This window comes from Tamandua tetradactyla, chromosome 5, assembly GCF_023851605.1.
Source record: "Tamandua tetradactyla isolate mTamTet1 chromosome 5, mTamTet1.pri, whole genome shotgun sequence".
Taxonomy (NCBI): Eukaryota; Metazoa; Chordata; class Mammalia; order Pilosa; family Myrmecophagidae; genus Tamandua; species Tamandua tetradactyla.
Genome location: NC_135331.1, coordinates 135,876,534 through 135,896,553, shown reverse-complemented (window position 1 = coordinate 135,896,553; position 20,020 = coordinate 135,876,534). Strand labels below are relative to the sequence as shown.

General features: G+C 37.4%; 1 protein-coding gene across 5 annotated transcripts in view; it reads left to right on the top strand.

Moving 5' to 3' along the window:
* LCA5 (lebercilin LCA5) overlaps positions 1-20,020 on the top strand; it is an 81,782-nt gene that overhangs the window by 45,579 nt on the left and 16,183 nt on the right. The window lies entirely within an intron of this gene.

Sequence of the window (20,020 nt, the reverse complement as noted above, 5' to 3'; positions counted from 1 at the left end):
GCATCAGAAGCTAGAAGCAGTAGAACCGGAACAAGGACCAGCAGATAACAGCCACATGCCTCCCCATGTCACATACATTGGCATTTCCTGAGTCAAGGTATCTTTTTCTGGATGCCTTAGTTTGTACATTTTTATGCCCTTAGAATGTGAACTTGTAACTTAATAAATTCGTTTTTTAAAAGCCATTCCATTTCTGGTATATTGCATTCCAGCAGTTTTAGCAAACCAAAACATGGTTATTTGGTCTAGTTGGTTTAGAGTATCAATCAAATCTTCTATTTCCTTGTTGATATTCTGTCTAGATGTTCTATCCATTATTAAACATCCCCTACTATTAATGTAGAATCATCTATTTTTCCCTTCAAATCTGTCAATATTTGCTTCCTATATTTAGGGACTCTGCCATTAGGTGCATATATATTTATAACTGTTAAGATTTCTTGTTGAATTGACCCCTTTAGCAGTGTATGTTGACCTTTTTGTCCCTCTTGTTTTGTCTTAAAGTCCATATTATCTGATAATATTTTAGTTACCCCAGCTCTTTAGTTACTACTTGCTCGGTAAATTTTTTTTCATCTTTTCACTTTCATTCTAACTGTGTCTTTGAGCTTTTGGTAAGTCTTTTGTATGCAGCTTATATTTGGGCTATATTTTTTAATGCATTCTGCCAATCTCTGCCTTTTGACTGGGGAGTTTAATCCATTTACATTTAAAGTATCTACTGAATAGTACAGGACTTTCTTCTGCCATTTTGCTACATCATATTTGTAGGTCTCAAATCTTTTTTGTCCCTTGATTATTTTGTTAATGCCTACTTTCATATTAACTTTTTTTTTTTAGTATTGTGCCATTTTGGGTCCCCTCTTATTTCTTTCCATATATGTTTTTCTTATTTTTTTCGTGATTACCATAGGGATACAATTAAACACCCTAAATCTATAACATTCATGTTTGATTTGATAACAACTTAAGAAGCATACACTTACCATGTTCCTGTACCCCTCTACCCTCCCACTTATTTCTTGTTCTTGTTATAAATTGTCTTTATACATTGTATTTTCCAAATTATGGATTTATCATTACTATTTATGCATTTGCATTTTTGAACCAGTAAGAAGTAAAAAGTGGAGTTACCTACCAAAAAATACAATATAGTAGTACTGGCATTTACAGTTACACATTTGATTACCTTTACTTGAGGTCTTTATTTCTTTCTGTTGCTTTGATTCACCAAATAATGTCCCTTCCTTTCAGTCTGAAGTACTTCCTTTAGCATTGCCTGTAGGGCAGGTCTAGTGGTGATCAAACTCCCTCAGCATTTGTTTATCTGGAAATGTTCTAATTACTCCCTCATTTTTGAAAGATAGTATTACTGGATTTAAAATTCTTGATTGGAAATTGTTTTTTCTCATCCACTTGCCTTCTTGTCTATATGGTTTCTGATGAGAAATCAGTACTTAATCTTATTGAGATTCCCTTGCTTTTCTCATGAAGTTTTTAGAACTTTCTCCTAGTACTTTGTATTTGGCAATTTGACTACTGTGTGTCTGGGCATACTTTTCTTAACATTTGTCCTGTTTGGTATTTGGTGGGCTTCTTGGATGTGCATATTCACATCTTTTGCTAAGTTCAGAAAGTTTTCTTTGATTATTTCTTCTGCCCTGTTCTCTCTTCTCTTTGGTAATTCCTTCTGCCACATTCTTTCTTCTTCTTCTGGAATTCCCATCAGTTGCACTTGATGGTGTCCCATTGTTCTGGTCTTTTAGGCTATTTTCTACTTTTTCTAATTTTTTTGTTTGTTTACTTTCTGTTCCTTAACCTAACTCATTTCAGTGGTCTTGTCTTGACTTTGTTGATTCTTCCTTCTGCCAGCACCAGTTTACTACTGAAACCTGTGCTGGTTTGAAAGGATTTATGTACCCTAGAAAAGCCATGTTTTAATCCTAATCCCATTTTGTAAAGGCAGCCATTTCTTCTAATCCCTATTCAGTACTGTATGTTGGAGACTTTAATTAGATTATCTCCATGGAAATGTAACTCCATCAAGTGTGGGTATTAAGCTAGATTAGGTGGAGATGTGTCTTTACCCATTCCAGGTATATTTCTCTGGATGCCTTAGATTGAACATTTCTATAGACTTGCTTTAATTGGGACATTTTCTTAGCCTTAGAACTGTAAACTAGCAATTTATTTAATTCCCCTTTTTAAAGCTATTCCATTTCTGGTATCGTACATTCTGGCAGCTAGCAAACTAGAACAAAACCCTATAGAGAATTATTCATTTCAGTTATTGTAGTCTTCAGTAGTTCTCTGTGGTGGTTTGAATCTGTATGTACCCCAGAAAAACATCTTCTTAAATCTAATCCATTCTGAAGGTATGAGCCCATTGTAAGTAGGACATTTTGATGAGGTTATTTCAGTTAAGGTATGGCTAAACTCAATCAGCATGGGTCTTAAGCCTAATACTGTAGTCCTTTATAAGCGGAATGACATTCATACAGGGTGAGAGAAAGCCACAGGAAGCGAGAAGCTGAATAACAATGGAACCTGAAAGAGACGGGAGAGACTAGAAGAGGCTGCCATGTGCTTTGCCATGTTGCAAGCTAAGTACAGAGAATCACCAGCAGCCAGCCCATAACGCCACAGTTTTCAGGAAGAAAGCATCACCTTGTTGACACCTTAGGTTGGACTTTTTCTCAGCTTCAGACCATGAGCGAATAAACCTGACCCATTTTGTGGTATTTTGCCTGAACAGCCTAGGAAACTAAAATATTCTCATTGGTTCCTTTTAAAATTTTCTTTCTCCTTATCGAGATTCTCATATTCTTCATTCATTGTTTTCCTGATATCATGTAGTTCTTTCTCTGTATTTTCCTTCTCGTTCTTGAACATGTTTTTTTTTTATTCAATATAACAACAAACACAAACATTCTTACCATATGATCATTCCATTCTTGATGTATAATCAATAACTCACAATGTCTCATAGTTGTATATTCATCATCATAATCATTTCTTAGAACATTTTCATCAATTCAAAAAAATAAACAGGAAAAAATTCATACATGCCATACCATACCCCTTACCCTCCCTTTCATTGATCACTAGCATTTCAATCTACTAAATTTATTTTAACATTTGTTCCCCCTATTATTTATTTATTTTTAATCCATATGTTTTACTTGTCTGCTTGAACATATTTTTAAAGTCTTTGGTATATCCAGTCTGGTCTTCTTCATTGATGTTTTCTGGATTTTTATCCTCTTTCTTTGATGGGCCCTCATCTGTTGTTTTGTTGTCTTGTAATCTTTTGTTGCACACTGTACATTTTAATGCTTTAACATGTTAACTCTAGGATTTAGTCCCATCGCTGTTTTTTTCACTTTATATACAGCTGGTATATTGATAGAGATTTCCTTGAGTGCCAGGCACCAACAAAAACAACAAACAAATGCAGAACCACCTTTCACAGTCTTTACAAATTGGCTTTGCACTGGCCTTTGCTTTCCTTCAGAGTTCAGTCCTGTTCTAGTTTGCTAGCTGCCAGAATGCAATATATCAGAAACAGAATGGCTTTTAAAATGAGGAATTTAATAAGTTGCTAGAAATGTCCCAATTAAAACAAGTCTATAGAAATGGCCAATCTAAGGCATCCAGGGAAGGATACTTTGGTTTAAGAAGGCTGATGAAGTTCATGGTTTCTCTCTCAAGTGGAAAGGCACATGGCAAACATGGTCAGGGTTTCTCTCTTGGCTGGAAGGGTACATGGTGAACACGGTGTCGTCTGCTAGCTGGAGCTCCCCAGGAGGCATTTTCCTTCTTCATCTCCAAAACTTGCTAGCTGGTGGACTCTCTGCTTCGTAGTGCTGTAGTGTTCTCTGCTCTCTCTGAATCTCCCCCATTCTCCAAAATGTTTCCTCTTTTATGGGATTCCAATAAATTAATCAAGACCCACCCAAATGGGTAGAGACACGTCTCCACCTAATCCACTTTAACAACCACTCTTGAGTCTTATCTTCAGGGAGATAATCTTATTAAAGTTTAAGACATACAGTAGTGAATAGGGATTAGAAGAAACAGCTGCCTTTACAAAATGGGATTAGGATTAAAACATGGCTTTTCTAGGGTACACACATCCTTTCAAACCACCAGGAGCCCTCTTATCAAAAAGGTCAGCCTGAGATGAATGAGAAGTGCAGAGTCCTTCCTCTCTTTTCTGAACTGTATCTTATCCCAGACTTGAGACTCTTAGTGGCCTTAGAATCCCCCACCCCACCCCCAGATTTACAGGAATTTGAATGTCCCCCTCTACTCTCTATGAAATAGATTTTCTCCTACTATTGTAAACTTAAAGCAGGTAAGCCTTTGCCCTAGGTTGTTGTTCTAATAGTTTCTTATGTTTTTTAGTGGTCTCAAGCTGCTTTTGCCTGTAATGCAAATTACAGGAGAGAGGAGGTGACTGGAGAAGAGTTTCCTAGTTCAGGGTTTCCCAGGCAGAAGAAGGCTAGAGAACCCAATGAAAGTGCAGGCCAACTCCACACTGCACTGGGAAGGTTGTGAGAGAAGGGCCAGAAAGTGTGTCAGGCTTTTGATGCTGTGTTTCCTTGCTTTGGCACTTGCCCAGTTAATGCAGCCCTTTTCATAGTTTTGAGGAAACGTGTTATCTTAAAGTCTCTTCTGCTGCTTTGGCCTGAGTTGCCTTGGAACAGTATCTGTCCACAGAGAAGGGCCAAGCCCCTCAGCTAACTAAAGTAGCTGATCAAAATCAGTGAGCAAATCCCAGATCTTGGGGAAGTTGGTCTTTTATATCCCACCCTGGCACCAGCAAGCTATAGCAGGAGCCACGGTTGAGGAACCTATTGCTGCCTGCTACAAGACTGGGGGATGGGCTATGGTTGCTGCTGCCAGGAGAGTACAGTTCACCAGTATTTATCATAATTTACCAGTCTGTTTCTCCCCACTTGCCCCTGGAAGTTGCATAGTGTTCCACTAGACTCCAGATTTTCAAAATAGTTCGTTCAGATGGTTCCTGATTGTTTTAAAGCTGTTTTGGTAGAGAGACTGATTTCTGAAATTCCTACTCTGCTATCTTTCCACAATCTTCTCCTCTGTCCATGTTTCCTTAGCCTTTTTAAATCTTGAGCATTTTCATATTTTCATTGCCTTTTGGATTCACAGTTTTGAAGAATACATTTTCATTTAATAAAACATTATTAATTTTGCATATTTCTGATGTTTCATTGTGATTGATTCATCCTTGGCCAGAGTACTGAATAGAAAATATTTTCTTCTCCACATATTGAATTTGGAGATAATTTTATGTTCATTTAACCTTCATTAGTGATGTTGATTCTTTTTTTTTCATCATGGAGTTACGTATTCTTCACCATGATCATTTTTAGAACATATGGATCATCCCAGAAAAAGAAATGAAAAGAAAAAAACAAAACAAAACTATGAATCCCATACCTCTTACCCCTCCCTCTCATTGACCCACAATATTTCAATCTACCCAATATTTACCCATTATCTCCCCCTATTGTTTATTTTTTATCCATATTTTTTTTAACCTAACTGTCCATACGCTGGATAAAAGGAATATGAGACATAAGGTTTTCACAATCAGAGTCACATTATAAAAGCTGTATAGTTATGCAGTCTTCTTCAAGAATCAAGGCTTTTGGAACACAGTTCTACAGTTTCAGGTACTTCCCTGTAGCCACTCTAATGCACCATAAACTAAAAAGTGATGTCTATACAATATGTAAGAATAACCTCTCGACTCTGTTTGAAATCTCTCAGCCACTGAGACTTGATTTGTCTCATTTCTCTCCTTCCCTTTTTTGTCAAGAAGGCTTTCTTATTCCCATGATGTCAGGTTCTGACTCATCCCTAGGAGTCAGGTCCCACGTTGCCAGAGAGATTTATACCCCTGGGAGTCATGCCCCATGTAGTAGGGGAGGGCAGTGAGTTCCCTGCCAAGTTCGCTTAGAGAAAGAGGCCACATCTGAGCAACAAAAGAAGTTCTCTGGGGGTGACTCTTAGGCATAATTATCAGTAGGCTTAGTTTCTCTTTTGCAGGAATAAGCTGCATAGGGGCAGATCCCAAGACTGGAGGCTCAGACTGTTGAATTGTTTGTCCTACCTGCTTGCAAGAATATAGGAATTCCCCAGATGGGGAATTTGAATATTTCCTTCTTTCTCCCCAGTCCCCCAAGGGGAATTTGCAAACATATTTTTATTTTCTGCCCAAATTACTCTGGAATATATCAGGGTATCACATTAGCCTGTACAAAAGATCTCTTACCCTATTCAACATTCCATGTAGTTGTGGTGTTCAAGTAAACTGATCCTACAAGTTAAATTAGATAATGTGCTAACCAAAATATAAATGTAGCACCAAATAAACATCTCTTCCTTTAGTCATGCCCAGAAGTTTGAAAATAAGGGCCATATCATCCTTTACCCATTTTTCTAATTTATGTTAGTCTAACCAAGTCAGCTTCATTAATATCCCTAGATGAAGTCTGATCACTTTTTCAGCTTTTTTACTTTTGCTGAATGGGGTAATGCTGATTTTCATAGTTTCAATACTCTTAATTCTGAGTTTCAGGTGACTTATAAATACCTGAAGTTTCAGGGAATGAACAGGTTATAAACAAATAACTCAGTACTTCTGAATTTAGAAATATCAGTTACAGCTCCCAAATATATGTGACTGCTGTAAGAGCTTACAATTTAGGAAACTTTACAATAGGCCCAAACCTAATAACCCATGCTCTTGACTTCAATTCTCTGAGTTTGTATTATTATAGTTAGTCTTATGAGTGAGGCATGATAACATTTGTCTTTTTGTTTCTGACATTTCATTCAATCTACTGTCCTTAAAATTCATTCATCTAGTTGTATGCTTCATAACTTCATTCTTTCTTGCAACTGCTCAGTTGTCTATTGTATGTAAACACTGTAGTTCCCCCTTCCATTCCTCAGGCCATGTGCTGGTTTGAAAGGATGTACGTCCCCTAGAAAAGCCATGTTTTAATCTAAATTACATTTCATAAAGACAGAATAATCCCTATTCAATACTGGATGTTTGAAACTGTAATCAGATCATCTCCCTGGAGATGTGATTTAATCAAGAGGGGTTGTTAAACTGGATTAGGTGATGACATGGCTCCACCCATTTGGGTGGATCTTGATAAGTTTCTGGAGTCTTATAAAAGAAGAAACATTTTGGAGAATGAAGGAGATTCAGAGAGAGCAGAGCAGAATCACAGCCACGAGAAGCAGAGTCTACCAGCCAGTGACCTCTGGAAATGAAGAAGGAAAATGCCTTCTGGGGAGCTTCGTGAAGGGAAACCAGGAGAGAAAGCGAGCAGATGACACAGTGTTCACCACATGCTTTTCCAGGTGAGAGAGAAACCCTGACCTTGTTTGCCATGTGCCTTCTCACCTGAGAGAGAAATCCTGAACTTCATTGGCCTTCTTAAACTGAGGTATCTTTCCCTGGATGCCTTTGATTGGACATTTCTATAGACTTGTTTTAATTGGGACATTTTCTTGGCCTTAGAACTGTAAAGTAGCACCTTATTAAATTCCCCTTTTTAACAGCCATTCCGTTTCTGATATATTACATTCTGGCAGCTAGGCCACTTCCTTCCATTGCGAATCATGAGCACTGCTGCCATAAACACCAGTGTGCAAATGTTCGTTCATGTCCCCACTCTCAGTTCCTCCAGATATATACCTAACAATGGGGTTGCAAGATCATACGGCAACTCACCCCTAGCCTCCTTTGGAACCACTACACTGCCCTCCAGAGGTGCTGCACCTCTCAGCTTCCCTACCAACAGTAAATAGGTACATTTCTTTTTCCACATTTTTCTCTAGCACTTGTTTCTCTGGTGATGTTAATTTTTATCCCTTGGCCAAAGTGTTACTTGATTTCTCCTTGGGGATTTCAGTAGTAATAGATCAGTTTTTTAGTTAATTTCCTCATTCCACATTGGTAATATAAATTTAGATGTCATGCCTGTAAATGACATAGAGCTGGAGTTTTTATTGCTCACAGGAACTTTTTCTTATACCTAGAACTCAGGAAAGAAGGCAGTCCTCTTTTCTAGTCCTTGACATATCATAGCTGGAGTGTTTTAGTCCTCTTCTCTCAGATAAGAATTGTTTTAGTTTAATACTGTCAGAAATGCAATATACCAGAAATGTGTTGGTTTTTATAAAGGGAATTTATTGAGTTACAAGTTTACAGTTCTAAGGCCATAAAAATGTCCAAGCTAGGGCATCCAGAGAGAGATACCTTGGATTCAAGAAAAGTTTCTCTGGGAGGGCATGTGGCTGGCAACTGCTGGTCCTTCGGCTTCTGGTTTCAAAATCTTCCCTGGGGATGTTTTCTTTCTGCATCTCTAAATGTCTCTGTGTCAGCTCTAAGCTTTTTCCAAAATGTTTACCTCTTAAAGGACTCTAAGGATTTAATTACCCACTGTGATTTCACCTAAGCCCAAGACATATCACAGTTCCCTGGTAGGGCTAGACCCCTAGCTTTCAGCCTCTGGAGTTTAATTTATATTTAGGTCATGTTCTTGTGGGCTGTTATTGGTCCACAGCGATTTGCATTTCTCACTTCCATTTCTAGCACAAGAATCTCTGCCTTTCTTTTAGAATTGGTTATTTCTGTTCCTGTTATCACTTTATTTTATCTAACATTTCTATTTTTGTATGACCCAGTATACCTTAGCTCAGTTCCACATGATGCATAAATGTTGATGCTCTCTTTTTTTTTTTAATACTTGTGTTGGCTTCATAATCATAATTTTGAGATAATGCTGTAAAGAATGTATTTATAACATTTCCCTCATTAATTAGGAAATGGAATTATTAGGCCAAGTGTAAGGATGTTAAAATTGAATTTGTATTTTATAAACTGTACATTTGAAACAAAGTGTTGTATTTGTAGGTATTTTATTTGCCTACTTGCTGTTCATAGAATTAAAAAATACCTTGCAATAACTGCCTATTACACGCTTACCATTGATAAGTTATCAGGGTATAAATCCTTTTTAAGTCTCTTGATGTATGCCATCAAATTGCTTTCGAAACAGGTGAGTAATGATAGATAGATAGACAGGTTTTTTGTGTTTTTTTTTTTTTACCTAGTTATTTGTCCATGATTGCCAGTACTTGGTATTATTTATTTTTAACATTTGCTAACTTGGTAGATAATGTTTATTTTCTAATTGTTATTTTAATTTTCATTTATATTCTTAATGGTATGCATTAAGAATCTCATGGTCTGAAGTCAGAGGCCATTCTAAAAATTTCATGTTGGAAAGGGCTGTCAATAATTTGGGGTAGGGAGATGGAACTAACTGATCTTCGGGAGAGGCTGAACTCTCTAGGTTTCAAGACTTATCTGGTCCAGGGACCTATTTGGAGGTTGTAGGTTTCTGAAAAGTTAAGGGGTACTAGACTTTCTTATTTTTTATTATTTTTTTAAACTTACTTTATTGTATAGTGTAACATATATACAAAGCAAAGAAATAAACAAGCAATAGTTTTCAAAGCACTCTTCACCAAGTAGTTACAGGACAGATCCCAGAGTTTGTCATGGGCTACCATATGATCCTCTCATATTTTTATTTCCAACTGCTCCAGAATATAGGAAGCTAGAGGTTTTAAATATTTTTTTATCATCACAATCGACTTTTTTCCTTCTTTTTTTGTAAAAAAATAACATATATACAAAAAAGCTACAAATTTCAAAGCATAAGTTGTAGAACATATTTCAGAGATTGACATGGGCTACAATTTCACAATTTTAGGTTTTTACTTCTAGCTGCTCTGAAATATTGAAGACTAGAAGAGATATCAATTTAATGATTCAGCATTCATATTCATTTGTTAAATCCTGTCTTTGTATAACTCCACCATCATCTTTGATTTTTCCATCCCTCTCTTTAGGGGTATTTGGGCTATGGCAATTCTAAATTTTTCATATTGGAAGCATCTGTCACTAGTATAGGGTAGGGCGATGAAACTATCTGATGCTCTGTAGAGGCTGAGCTGGGTTTCAGAACATGTCTGGACCAGAGACCCATCTGGAGGTTGTAGGTCTCTGGAAAGTTACTCTAGTGCGTGGAACCTATGTGGAATCTTTTATATTTGCCCTAAGTGTTTTTTAGGATTGGCTGGAATGGTCCTGGTTCAGGGTTGGCAGGTTTTGATAGTTAGCAGGGTCTACTGAAGCTTCTCTGCTGCCTACATAAGCCTCATAAGAATAAGCCTAATAATGATCAACTTCATGGCCTATTGATTTGGGTGTCCCTAAAGTTTGACACAGTATCAGGGGATTCCCTGATGGCAAGGTTTAATCATTCTGGATTTTTCTCCCCTCCCTCAGGGGACCTTTGCCAGTACTTTTTGATTATCTGCTTAATATACTGTAGGATGTATCCAGGCATTATAATCTATACAGAATTAAGAAACGACTTTCTTATTCAGGGCTCCCTGTATTTCAGTTGTTCAAATGAGCTATACAGATAGGCTGAATTAGATTATGTACTGCATAAAATTTCAGTTCCAGACAAAATAAACCTTTCTTCTAATGGTTTCTAAGGGTATATATGGTTCTAAAATATAGACACTGTCTTCTTTACCCCTATGTTCTGAATTACTTTAACCCCAACCTGTTCGGCTTCATTCTTATCTCTAAATATCAGATTATATATAAAAACAGCCTCTCAAAATCCAGAAATAATAATCACCACTCCAGACTTAATGTATCTGCTCTAAAAGCTTGCAATATAGTCCCCTGTTTTCTTAGAAGCATTTGCTATAGATGACCATACCATTTTTGTTCTTTTGTTTCTGTCTTATTTTATCTCACCAAATGTCCCACATATTCATTTACATCATTGCATGCCTCATTACTTTGTTCCTTTTTGTAGCAGCACAATCTTCATTCATAAGTATACACCATTGTTTGCCAATCTACTTCTCCATCAGTGCATCATTCAGCCACGTGCATTCATTGTTCATCATGGACCCAAAGTCCACAGTCCATCATCCTTCTTAATTTTAGATAATTTCATCCTTCCCAAGAGAAGGAAAACCAATAAACACACCTTCACCAAGTAGGAAATCTAAACTTCCTCTTAACTCTTGTCCCTCCCACCATTATTTAGCTTGGCTGTTTCTGTGGTAGTGCTGGTAGTTTCCTTTTGAACACAGCTCATAGCAGGCAATAACAGTTTTCCCCCTGTACCCGGGACTTAAGCACTCTTTATACATGAGTGATGTCTTTTAAGTAATTCTTGCAAGAATTCATATTTCTTGTGTTAATCAGTGGGACACATAGGTCTATACAACCCCTTTCAATCTTGTTCATCTTCAATATGGTAATATTGCTTGCAGAACCACTAGAGAACCACCTTCAATCCTATCTATTCCCTTACAGTGGAGTTCAACCTCATTAGCTAAAGGTTCACCCATCTCTAGCTGCTGTGTATCTGTAAGTCCCCTATATTTTTATTTTAAGCCTCTGATTATACCTTTATGCTCATCATAAAAGTGGAATCATACGGTATCTATCCTTTTGTGTCTGGTTAACTTCACTCAGCAATGTGTCCTCAAGGCTCATCCATCTTTTCCTGTGCTTCAGGACATCATTTTGTCTTACTGCTGCATAATAATCCATCACATGTGTTCTAGTTTGCTAGCTGCCGGAATGCAACACACCAGAGATGGATTGGCTTTTAATAAAAGGGGATTTATTTTGTTAGTTCTTCAGAGGAAAGGTAGCTAACTTTCAACTGAGGTTCTTTCTTACATGGGAAGGCGCAGGATGGTCTCTGCTGGCCTTCTCTTCAGGCCCCTGGGTTCCAACAGCTTTCCCCAGGGTGACTTCTTTCTGCATCTCCAAAGGCCTGGGCTGAGCTGCGAGTACTGAGATGAGGAATGCCGAGCTGCTTGGGCTGTGCTATGTTGCGCTCTCTCGTTTAAGCACCAGCCAATGAAGTTAAACGTCATTCATTGCAGCAGGCACGCCTCCTAATCGACTGCAGATCTAGCAACAGATAAGGTTCATGTACCATTGGCTCATGTCCACAGCAACAGAACTATGTGCCTTCACCTGGCCAAGTTGACAACTGAATCTAGCTACCACAGCATGTATATACCACATTTTGTTGATCCACTCGTTTGTTGATGGGCATTTGGTTTGTTTCCATCTTTTGGCAATTGTCAATAATGGTTCTCTGAACATCGGTATGCAAATGTCTGTTTGTGTTGTTGCTTTCAGCTCTTCTGGGTATATACCAAGTAGGGCTATTGTTAGGTCATAGGGCAACTCAATATTTAGTTTCCTAAGGAACCGCCAAACAGTCTTCCATAGTGGCTGCACCATGATACATTCCCACTAGCAGTGCATAAGTGTCCCAGTTTCTCCACATCCTCTCCAACATTTATAGTTTCCTATTTGTTTAATAATAGCCATTCTGTAGGTGTGAGGTGATATCTCATTGTTGTCTTCATCTGCATTTCCCTTATAGCCAGTGAAAATGAACACATCTTCATGTGCTTTTGAGCCATCTGTATTTGCTCTTCAGAAAAATGCCTATTCATATCTTTAGCCCATTTTATAATTGGGTTGCTTGGTCTTTTGTTGTTGAGTTATATGATTTCTTTGTATATACAGTATATCAAACCTTTATCTGATATGTGATTTCCAAATTTTTTTCCCATTGGGTTGGCTGCCTCTTCACCTTTTGACAAAGTCTTTTGAAGTGCACAGGATTTGATTTTGAGGAGTTCCCATTTATCTATTTTTTCTTTTGTTGCTTGTGCTCTGGGTGTAAAGTCTAGGAAGGTACCTCCTATTACTGCTTCTTGAAGATGTTTCCCTACATTTTATTCTAGAAAATTTATGGTGCTATTTCATCTATTTAGGTGTTTGACCCACTATGAGTTAATTTTTGCATAGGGTTTAAGATAGGGGTCCTCTTTCGTTCTTTTGGCTATTGTTATCCAGTTCTTCCATGCCCAATTATTGAAAAGACTATTTTGTTGCTGTTCAGAGGATTTGGGGGCCTTGTCAAAAATCAGTTGACCATAGATTTGGTGGTTTATTTCTGCACTCTCAATTCAATTCCATTGATCAATGCTTCTATCTTTGTGGCAGTTACCATGCTGTTTTGACCACTATGGCTTTATAATAAGTTTTAAAGTTAGGGAGTATGAATCTTTCTACTTTGTTCTTCTTTTCTAGGATGCTTTTAGCTATTTGGGATCTATTTGGTAATTAACGCTTCCGAATCTTCAAAGTAGGTTGTTGAAATTTTGATTTGTACTGTGTTGAATCTGTATATCAATTTGGGGAGAATTGACATCTTAACTATATTTAGATTTCCTGTCCATGAGCAGGGAACATCTTTCCACTTATTTAAAATTTCCTTTGATTTCTTTTAACAATGTCATGTCATTTTCTATGTGCAAGTCCTTTATATCCCTTGTTAAATTCATTCCTAAGCACCTGATTCTTTTAGTTGCTATTTTGTATGGAATTTATTCCTTAACTGACTCCTCAGTTAGGTCATTGCTTGTGTATAGAAATGTTACTGTTTTTTTTTTTTAGAATAGCCTGTAGAATGAACTCTCAGCTCTGAAATCCCTCAGCCATTGAAGCTTTATTTTGTTTCATTTCTCTTCCCCCTTTTGGTCAAGAATCTTTCTAAATCCCATGATGCTAGAGCCAGGCTCATCTCTAGGAGTCATGTCCCACATTTCCAGGGAGATTAAACTGCTGGGAGTGTCACCTTCAGAGTTGGCTTAGAGAAAGAAGCCACAACGGTGCAAAAAAAGAGGTTCTCTTAGGCAAAAGAGGTGACTCTTAGGCATAATCATAAGTAGGCTTAAATTTATCTTTGCAGGAATAAGTTTCATGAGGGCAAGCCCCAAGATCAAAGTCCTGTCCCATCAACTTGGCAGTCCCCAATGCTTGTAGAAGTTTCATATCTTCCCCAGGTGGGGAAGTTGCATATTGCCACTTTTTTTTTCAGTTCTTTAAGGGAACTTTGCAAATACTTTTTTGTCTTCTGTCCAGATTACTCTGGGGTATATTGGGGCATCACACTAACCTAAACAAACTAACAAACTCACTCCCTATTCAAGAGTCTATGTGATTATGGTAATTTGAATAAGCTGATTATACAAGTTAAATTAGATATTGTGCTACCAAAAATATAAATTTTTCATCAAATACACATATCTTTCTTTGGCCTCACACAGAAGTTGAAGTTTTAATATTTATTCAATATTACTCCTTACCCTTTATTCTGCTTTGCCTTAGTCCTAACAAGATCATCTTCATTCGTATCTCTAATTGAAGTCTGATCACTTTTTCAGTGCTTTTAACAGGTGCTGTACGATCTCCCTCACTTTTGAAAGACACTTTTGCTGGATATATTATTCTCGGTTGGCATTTTCTCTTCCATTGTCTTTATTATATCATAGCTCTGTCTCTTACCTCCATGGTTTCTGCTGTGAAATCAGCACTTAATCTTATTGATCTTCATTTGTATGCAATCAGTCGCTTTTCTCTTGCTGGTTTCAAAATTCTCTCTTTGTCTTTGGCATTTGATAATTTGGTTAGTATGTGTTTTGGAGTAGCCTACTTGGATCTGTTTTGTTTGGAGTACAATGTGCTTCTTGTAGCTCTAAGTCTATGTCTTTCATAAGGATTGAGAAATTTCCTGTGATTATTTCCTCCATGATTCTTTCTGTTCCCTTTTTCCCCTTTTCCCTTCTCTTCTACTTCTGGGACAACCATAACAACATATATTTGTGCACTTCATGTTGTTATTCAATTCCCTGAGGACCTGCTCATATTTTTCCCATTCTTTTCCCTATTTGTTATTTTATGTGTAGGATTTCAGATATCCTGTCCTCTAGTTCACTAATCCTTTCTTCTGCCTTTTAAAATCTGCTCTTGTATGCCCCCATTGTGTTTTCCATATCTTTTATTGTGCCTTTCATTCTTACAAAATCTGCCTCTTTTTATTTTTTGCTATTTGTTTTTGTAAGCTTTTGAGTTCTTCTGTATGGTCACCCAGTGTCTTTTTTATATCCTTCATCTCTTTTGCCACATTTCCCTTCAACTCACTGAACTGATTTAGAAGATTTATTTGAACATTTTTTAACTAGTTGTTTCAACTCCTGTGCTCATTTACAGTGTTGGTTTCTTCCTTTGAGCCATATCTTCATGTTTCCTAGACTCATGACTTTTTTGCTGGTGTCTAGGCATCTGTTTTTCGTGCTTAATTTATTCTAGAGGTTGTTTTCTCTCTTTTGTGTAGGGTTTTCTTGTTGTTTAGCTTTGTTTTCTTTCTGTTCTTTGATATTCTCTTTAGTTTATTCTAGACCTCTAGCATAGAGTCTGTTTAATTGATTGGTATTCTTCAGCTCTTATTTTTCTGGTTTTTGCCCTGCCTTATATAGAAGTGTTGGGTTTTTTTTTTATTTTTTTTTGTTTTTTAGATTTCCCTTTTTGTCTGTGTGCGACAGTTTCACCCCCAGAATAAAGCTCTCTCTTCCCTCTTCCTCCTTATGGAATGTTCATTTTTCTTCCCTCTTCCTCCTTATGCAATGCTTATTTTACTTTGCTTTTTTTTTTTTTTTTTTTTTGCCTCTATATGTTTTGAACACTCCTTTCTTTACCTCTAGCAACTTTTACCTGGAGGTCTGGCTCTGGGATGAAGATCTCCCCAAATAGGATCAAATCCCAATCAGATTTTCCCAGACCAGGAAGGCCCAGGACTCATAAAGAGGGTACAATCAGTATGAAGTTTCCCTGTGGATGATACCTAGTAGGGTGTCAGTCTTTCCATGATGCTTAATTTTGTGCTTTTCCTGTTCTGTCCCAGAAATGGCACTTGTCAGCCTGCTGCTCCCCAGTGGTGGAAATTGGTAGTGAACCTTTATTCTCAGCAGATCCCTGTCCCTGCCAGGGGCATGGTTGAGACAGAGGCTGGGACTGAAAGCAGGCTTAAACTGTTTCTGTCCTCCAGCTCCTAGGGTCTGAATTATCTAAATAACATTCACAGCGTGTGTTAGGCCTTGCCCTACCCCCCTCTTTTTCTGAGGAGGGCAGCCAGTCTTTAGCCTTCTGTTCTCTGCTGGAAAAGTTACAGTTCTGTCCAGCAGCCCCCCTTTGCCCCCTGCTGGAAAGATGTTTGAGATAGCGCAGGTCTCTACTTTTGGTAGGTTGAAATTGATGATGATATTCAGCCCCAGGGGTCTAAATTCTCTGAGTGAGAGTCTCTACTTGTGCTAGGCTCTGCCTCCCTTTTCTTGGGGAAGATATGCTCTTTAGGGAACTATCTTGTTCACCTGATTAGCTTCTTTGTCTCTATCAATCCTTAATTCTTCCCTTTCCTGGGGCAGTACTGAAAACACAGAATGCCTACTGCTTTTCTTTAATAGATCCTCCCACCCCCACCCCCATAAAAAAGAAAAGAAAGAAAGAAAAGGGAAAAAAATCCTTTTCAGAGCTGGTCCCCAATCCTCCCAGTTCACCAATTGTGAGTCAGAGTTGGTACCCAGCTCTATGGGCCACTTTTCTTAGGGCATAGCCCTTTTCCTAAGCTCAGCCAACTCTGAAAGCCTCTGCTCTTTTTTCACCAGCTCCATCTCCTTGCTGCTGGGGAGAGACCTCCCAGTTTCTTCTGTGTTTGCCTTGTAATTTTATCTGTACTCAGAGCTTGTATTCAGCAGTTCAAATTTGTTAATCAAATTAGCAGTTAGAAGTTGGATAAGCTCTCCTTCCCTTATTCCTAGTAGAGAGGGTTTGTGTTACCACCAGTGGGGAGACTCACAGCATGGAAGAATTTACTTACATGCAGAAATGTTACTGATTTCTGCACATTAATTTTATATCCTGCTACCTTGCTGAATTGTTGTTAGCTCAAGTAACTTTGCTGTAGATTTCTCAGGGTCTTCCAAGTATAGTATCATATCATCTGCAAATAAAGAGAGTTTTACTTCTTCCTTTCCAATTTGGATGCCTTTTATTTCTTTGTCCTGCCTGGTTGCTCTGGCTATAACATCTAGCACCACGTTGAATAATAGAGGTGACAAAGCTTTCAGTCTCTCTCCATTGAATACGATGCTGGCTATTGGTTTTTCATATATTCCCTTTATCATATCTGAGGTAGTTACCTATGATTCCTATCTTTTGGAATGTTTTTATGTGAAAAGGATACTGAATTTTGTCGAATGCTTTTTTGGCATCAGTCGAGATGATCATGTGATTTTTCCCTTTCGATTTGTTCATGTGCTGTATTACATTAATTGATTTTCTTGTGTCGAACCACACTTGCATTCCTGGTATAAACTCCACTTGGTCTTGGTGTATAATTCTTTTAACGTGCTGTTGGATTCGATTTGCTAATATTTTACTGAGGATTTTTGCATCTATGTTCATTAGGGAGATTGGTCTGTAGTTTTCCTTTCCTATAGCATCTTTACCTGGTTTTGGCATTAAAATGACATTAGCTTCTTAAAATTAGTTAGGTAGAGTTCTTTTTTCCTCAATTTTGTGGAAAAGTTTAAGCAGGGTTGGTGTTAGTTCTTTATGGAATGTTTCATAAAATTCCCCTGTGAAGCCATCTGGCCCTGGGCTCTTCTTTGAAGGAAGGTTTTTGATGACTGAGTGAATGTCTATACTTGTGATTGGTTTGTTGAGGTCTTCTATTTCTTCTTAAGTCAGTGTAGCTTGTTTTTGCACCTCCAGGAATTTGTCCATTTCATCTAAGTTCTCTAGTTTGTTGGTGTATAGTTGTTCATAGTATCCTCTTATGATTTCTTTTATTTCTTCAGGGTCTGTGGTAATGCACCCCTTCTCATTTCTGATTTTGTTTATTTGTATTCTCTCTCTTTTTTTGTTTGTTAGTCTTGGTAATGGCCCATCAATTTTATTGATTTTCTCAAAGAACCAACTTTTGATTTTATTGATTCTTTCTATTGTTCTTTTGTTCTCCCATTCATTTATCTCTGCTTTAGTCTTTGTTATTTCTCTTGTTCTGTTTGCTTTGGGGTTAGTTTGCTGTTCTTTCTCAAGTTCCTCCAGGTATGCTGTTAAGTCCTTGATTTTTGCTCTTTCTTGTTTTTTGATATAGGAATTTAGGGTAATAAATTTCCTTCTCAGCACAGCCTTTGCTGCGTCCCATAAGTTCTTATGAGTTTGTATTCTCATTTTCATTCATCACCAGATACCTACTGATTTCTCTAGCAGTTTCTTCTTGACCCACTGGTTGTTTAAGAGGTGTTATTTAATCACCATATATTTGTTAATGTTCTTGTTCTCTGGTGTATTGACATCTAGCTTCATCCCATTGTGATCAGAGAAAGTGCTTTGAATAATTTCAGTATTTTTAAATTCATAAAGACCTCTTTTGTGCCCCAGAACATGATCTATCCTGGAAAATGTTCCATGAGCACTAGAGAAGAATGTATATCCTTGAGCTTTGGGGTACAATGACCTATATATGTCTGTTAGGTCTAATTCATTCATCAAGTCATTTAACATCTCTATTTCCTTGTTGATCTCCTGTCTGTTTGTTCTGTCTATAGAGGAGAGTGGTGTATTGAAGTATCCTGCAATTATTTTTGAAACATCTGTCGCATCGTTCAGTTTTGCCAATGTCTGTCTCATGTACTTTGGAGCTCCTTGATTGGGAGCATAAACATTTATGATTGTTGTATCTTCTTGGCGAATTGATGCTTTAATTAGCATATAGTGTCTTTATTTTTCTCTTACGATATTTTTACATTTTAAGTATTTTGTCCGATATTAGTATAGCTTACTCTACTCCTGCTTTCTTTTGGTTACAACTTGCGTGGGAAATTTATTTCCATCCTTTTACTTTCAGGCTATTTGTATCCTTGTGTATAAGATGAGTCTCTTGTAAGCAATATATAGCTGGATTATGTTTCTTAATCCATTCTGCAAATCTGTATGTTTTAATTCGTAAATTTAGTCCATTAACATTCAGAGTTGTTACTGAAAAGACGTTTCTTGATTCCATCATCTTATCTTTTTAATTTTATTTTTCAGATCTATGTATTCTTTTCCCTCTTTCTCTTTGTATTCTTTAAATTACCCTTAGTGGTACTCTTCAATTCTGTGCCCTCCTCCAGACCTCCCTCTCCTGTCTTTTTTTTTTCAGCTGACAGAATTCCTTTTAGTATTTCTTGTAGGGCTGGTCTCTTATTGAAAAATTCTTTCAGGACTTCTTTGTCAGTGAAAACTTTAATCCCTCCCTCAATTTTGAAGGACACTTTGGCTAGGTACAGAATTCTTGGTTGGAAGTCTTTCTATTTCAGGATCTGCTAGTTGTGTAGTCTGAACCCAGTCTTATTTGGTTTCCCTTGTATGTGGTAGATTGTTTCTTTCTTTCCACTTTCATGATTTTCTGCTTCTCTTCAACATTTGACAGACTGATTAGTATGTGCCTTGGGGCAGGCCTATTTGGATTTATTCTGTTTATAGTTCATTGGGCTTCTTTGATTTGTATGTTTATGTCCTTTATGAGGGTTGGAAAGTTTTCCCCCATTATATTCTCAGCTACTCTTCCTAGCCCTTTATTCCTCTCTTCTCCTTCTGGGCCACCAATGATTCTTATATTTGTACACTTTGTTTTGTTTATCATATCTGGGAGTTCCAATTCCATTTTTTCCATCTTTTCTGCCATTTGCTGTTTTGAATCTTTGATGTCAATTAATCCTGTCCTCTATATCACTTAGTCTTTCTTCTGTGTCTTCAAATCCAGCGTTGTGTGCCTCTAGTATGTTTTTTATTTGGTCAACAGAATCTTTAATCTCTAATGTCTGTTATTTTTCTATTTATTCTTTCAAATTCCTCTTTATACTCTTCTACTGTTTTCTTGATCTCCTTTATGTCATTTGCTTCCCCACTTTTTTAATTAAGTACAGTTGTATGAACATCTTTGATTAG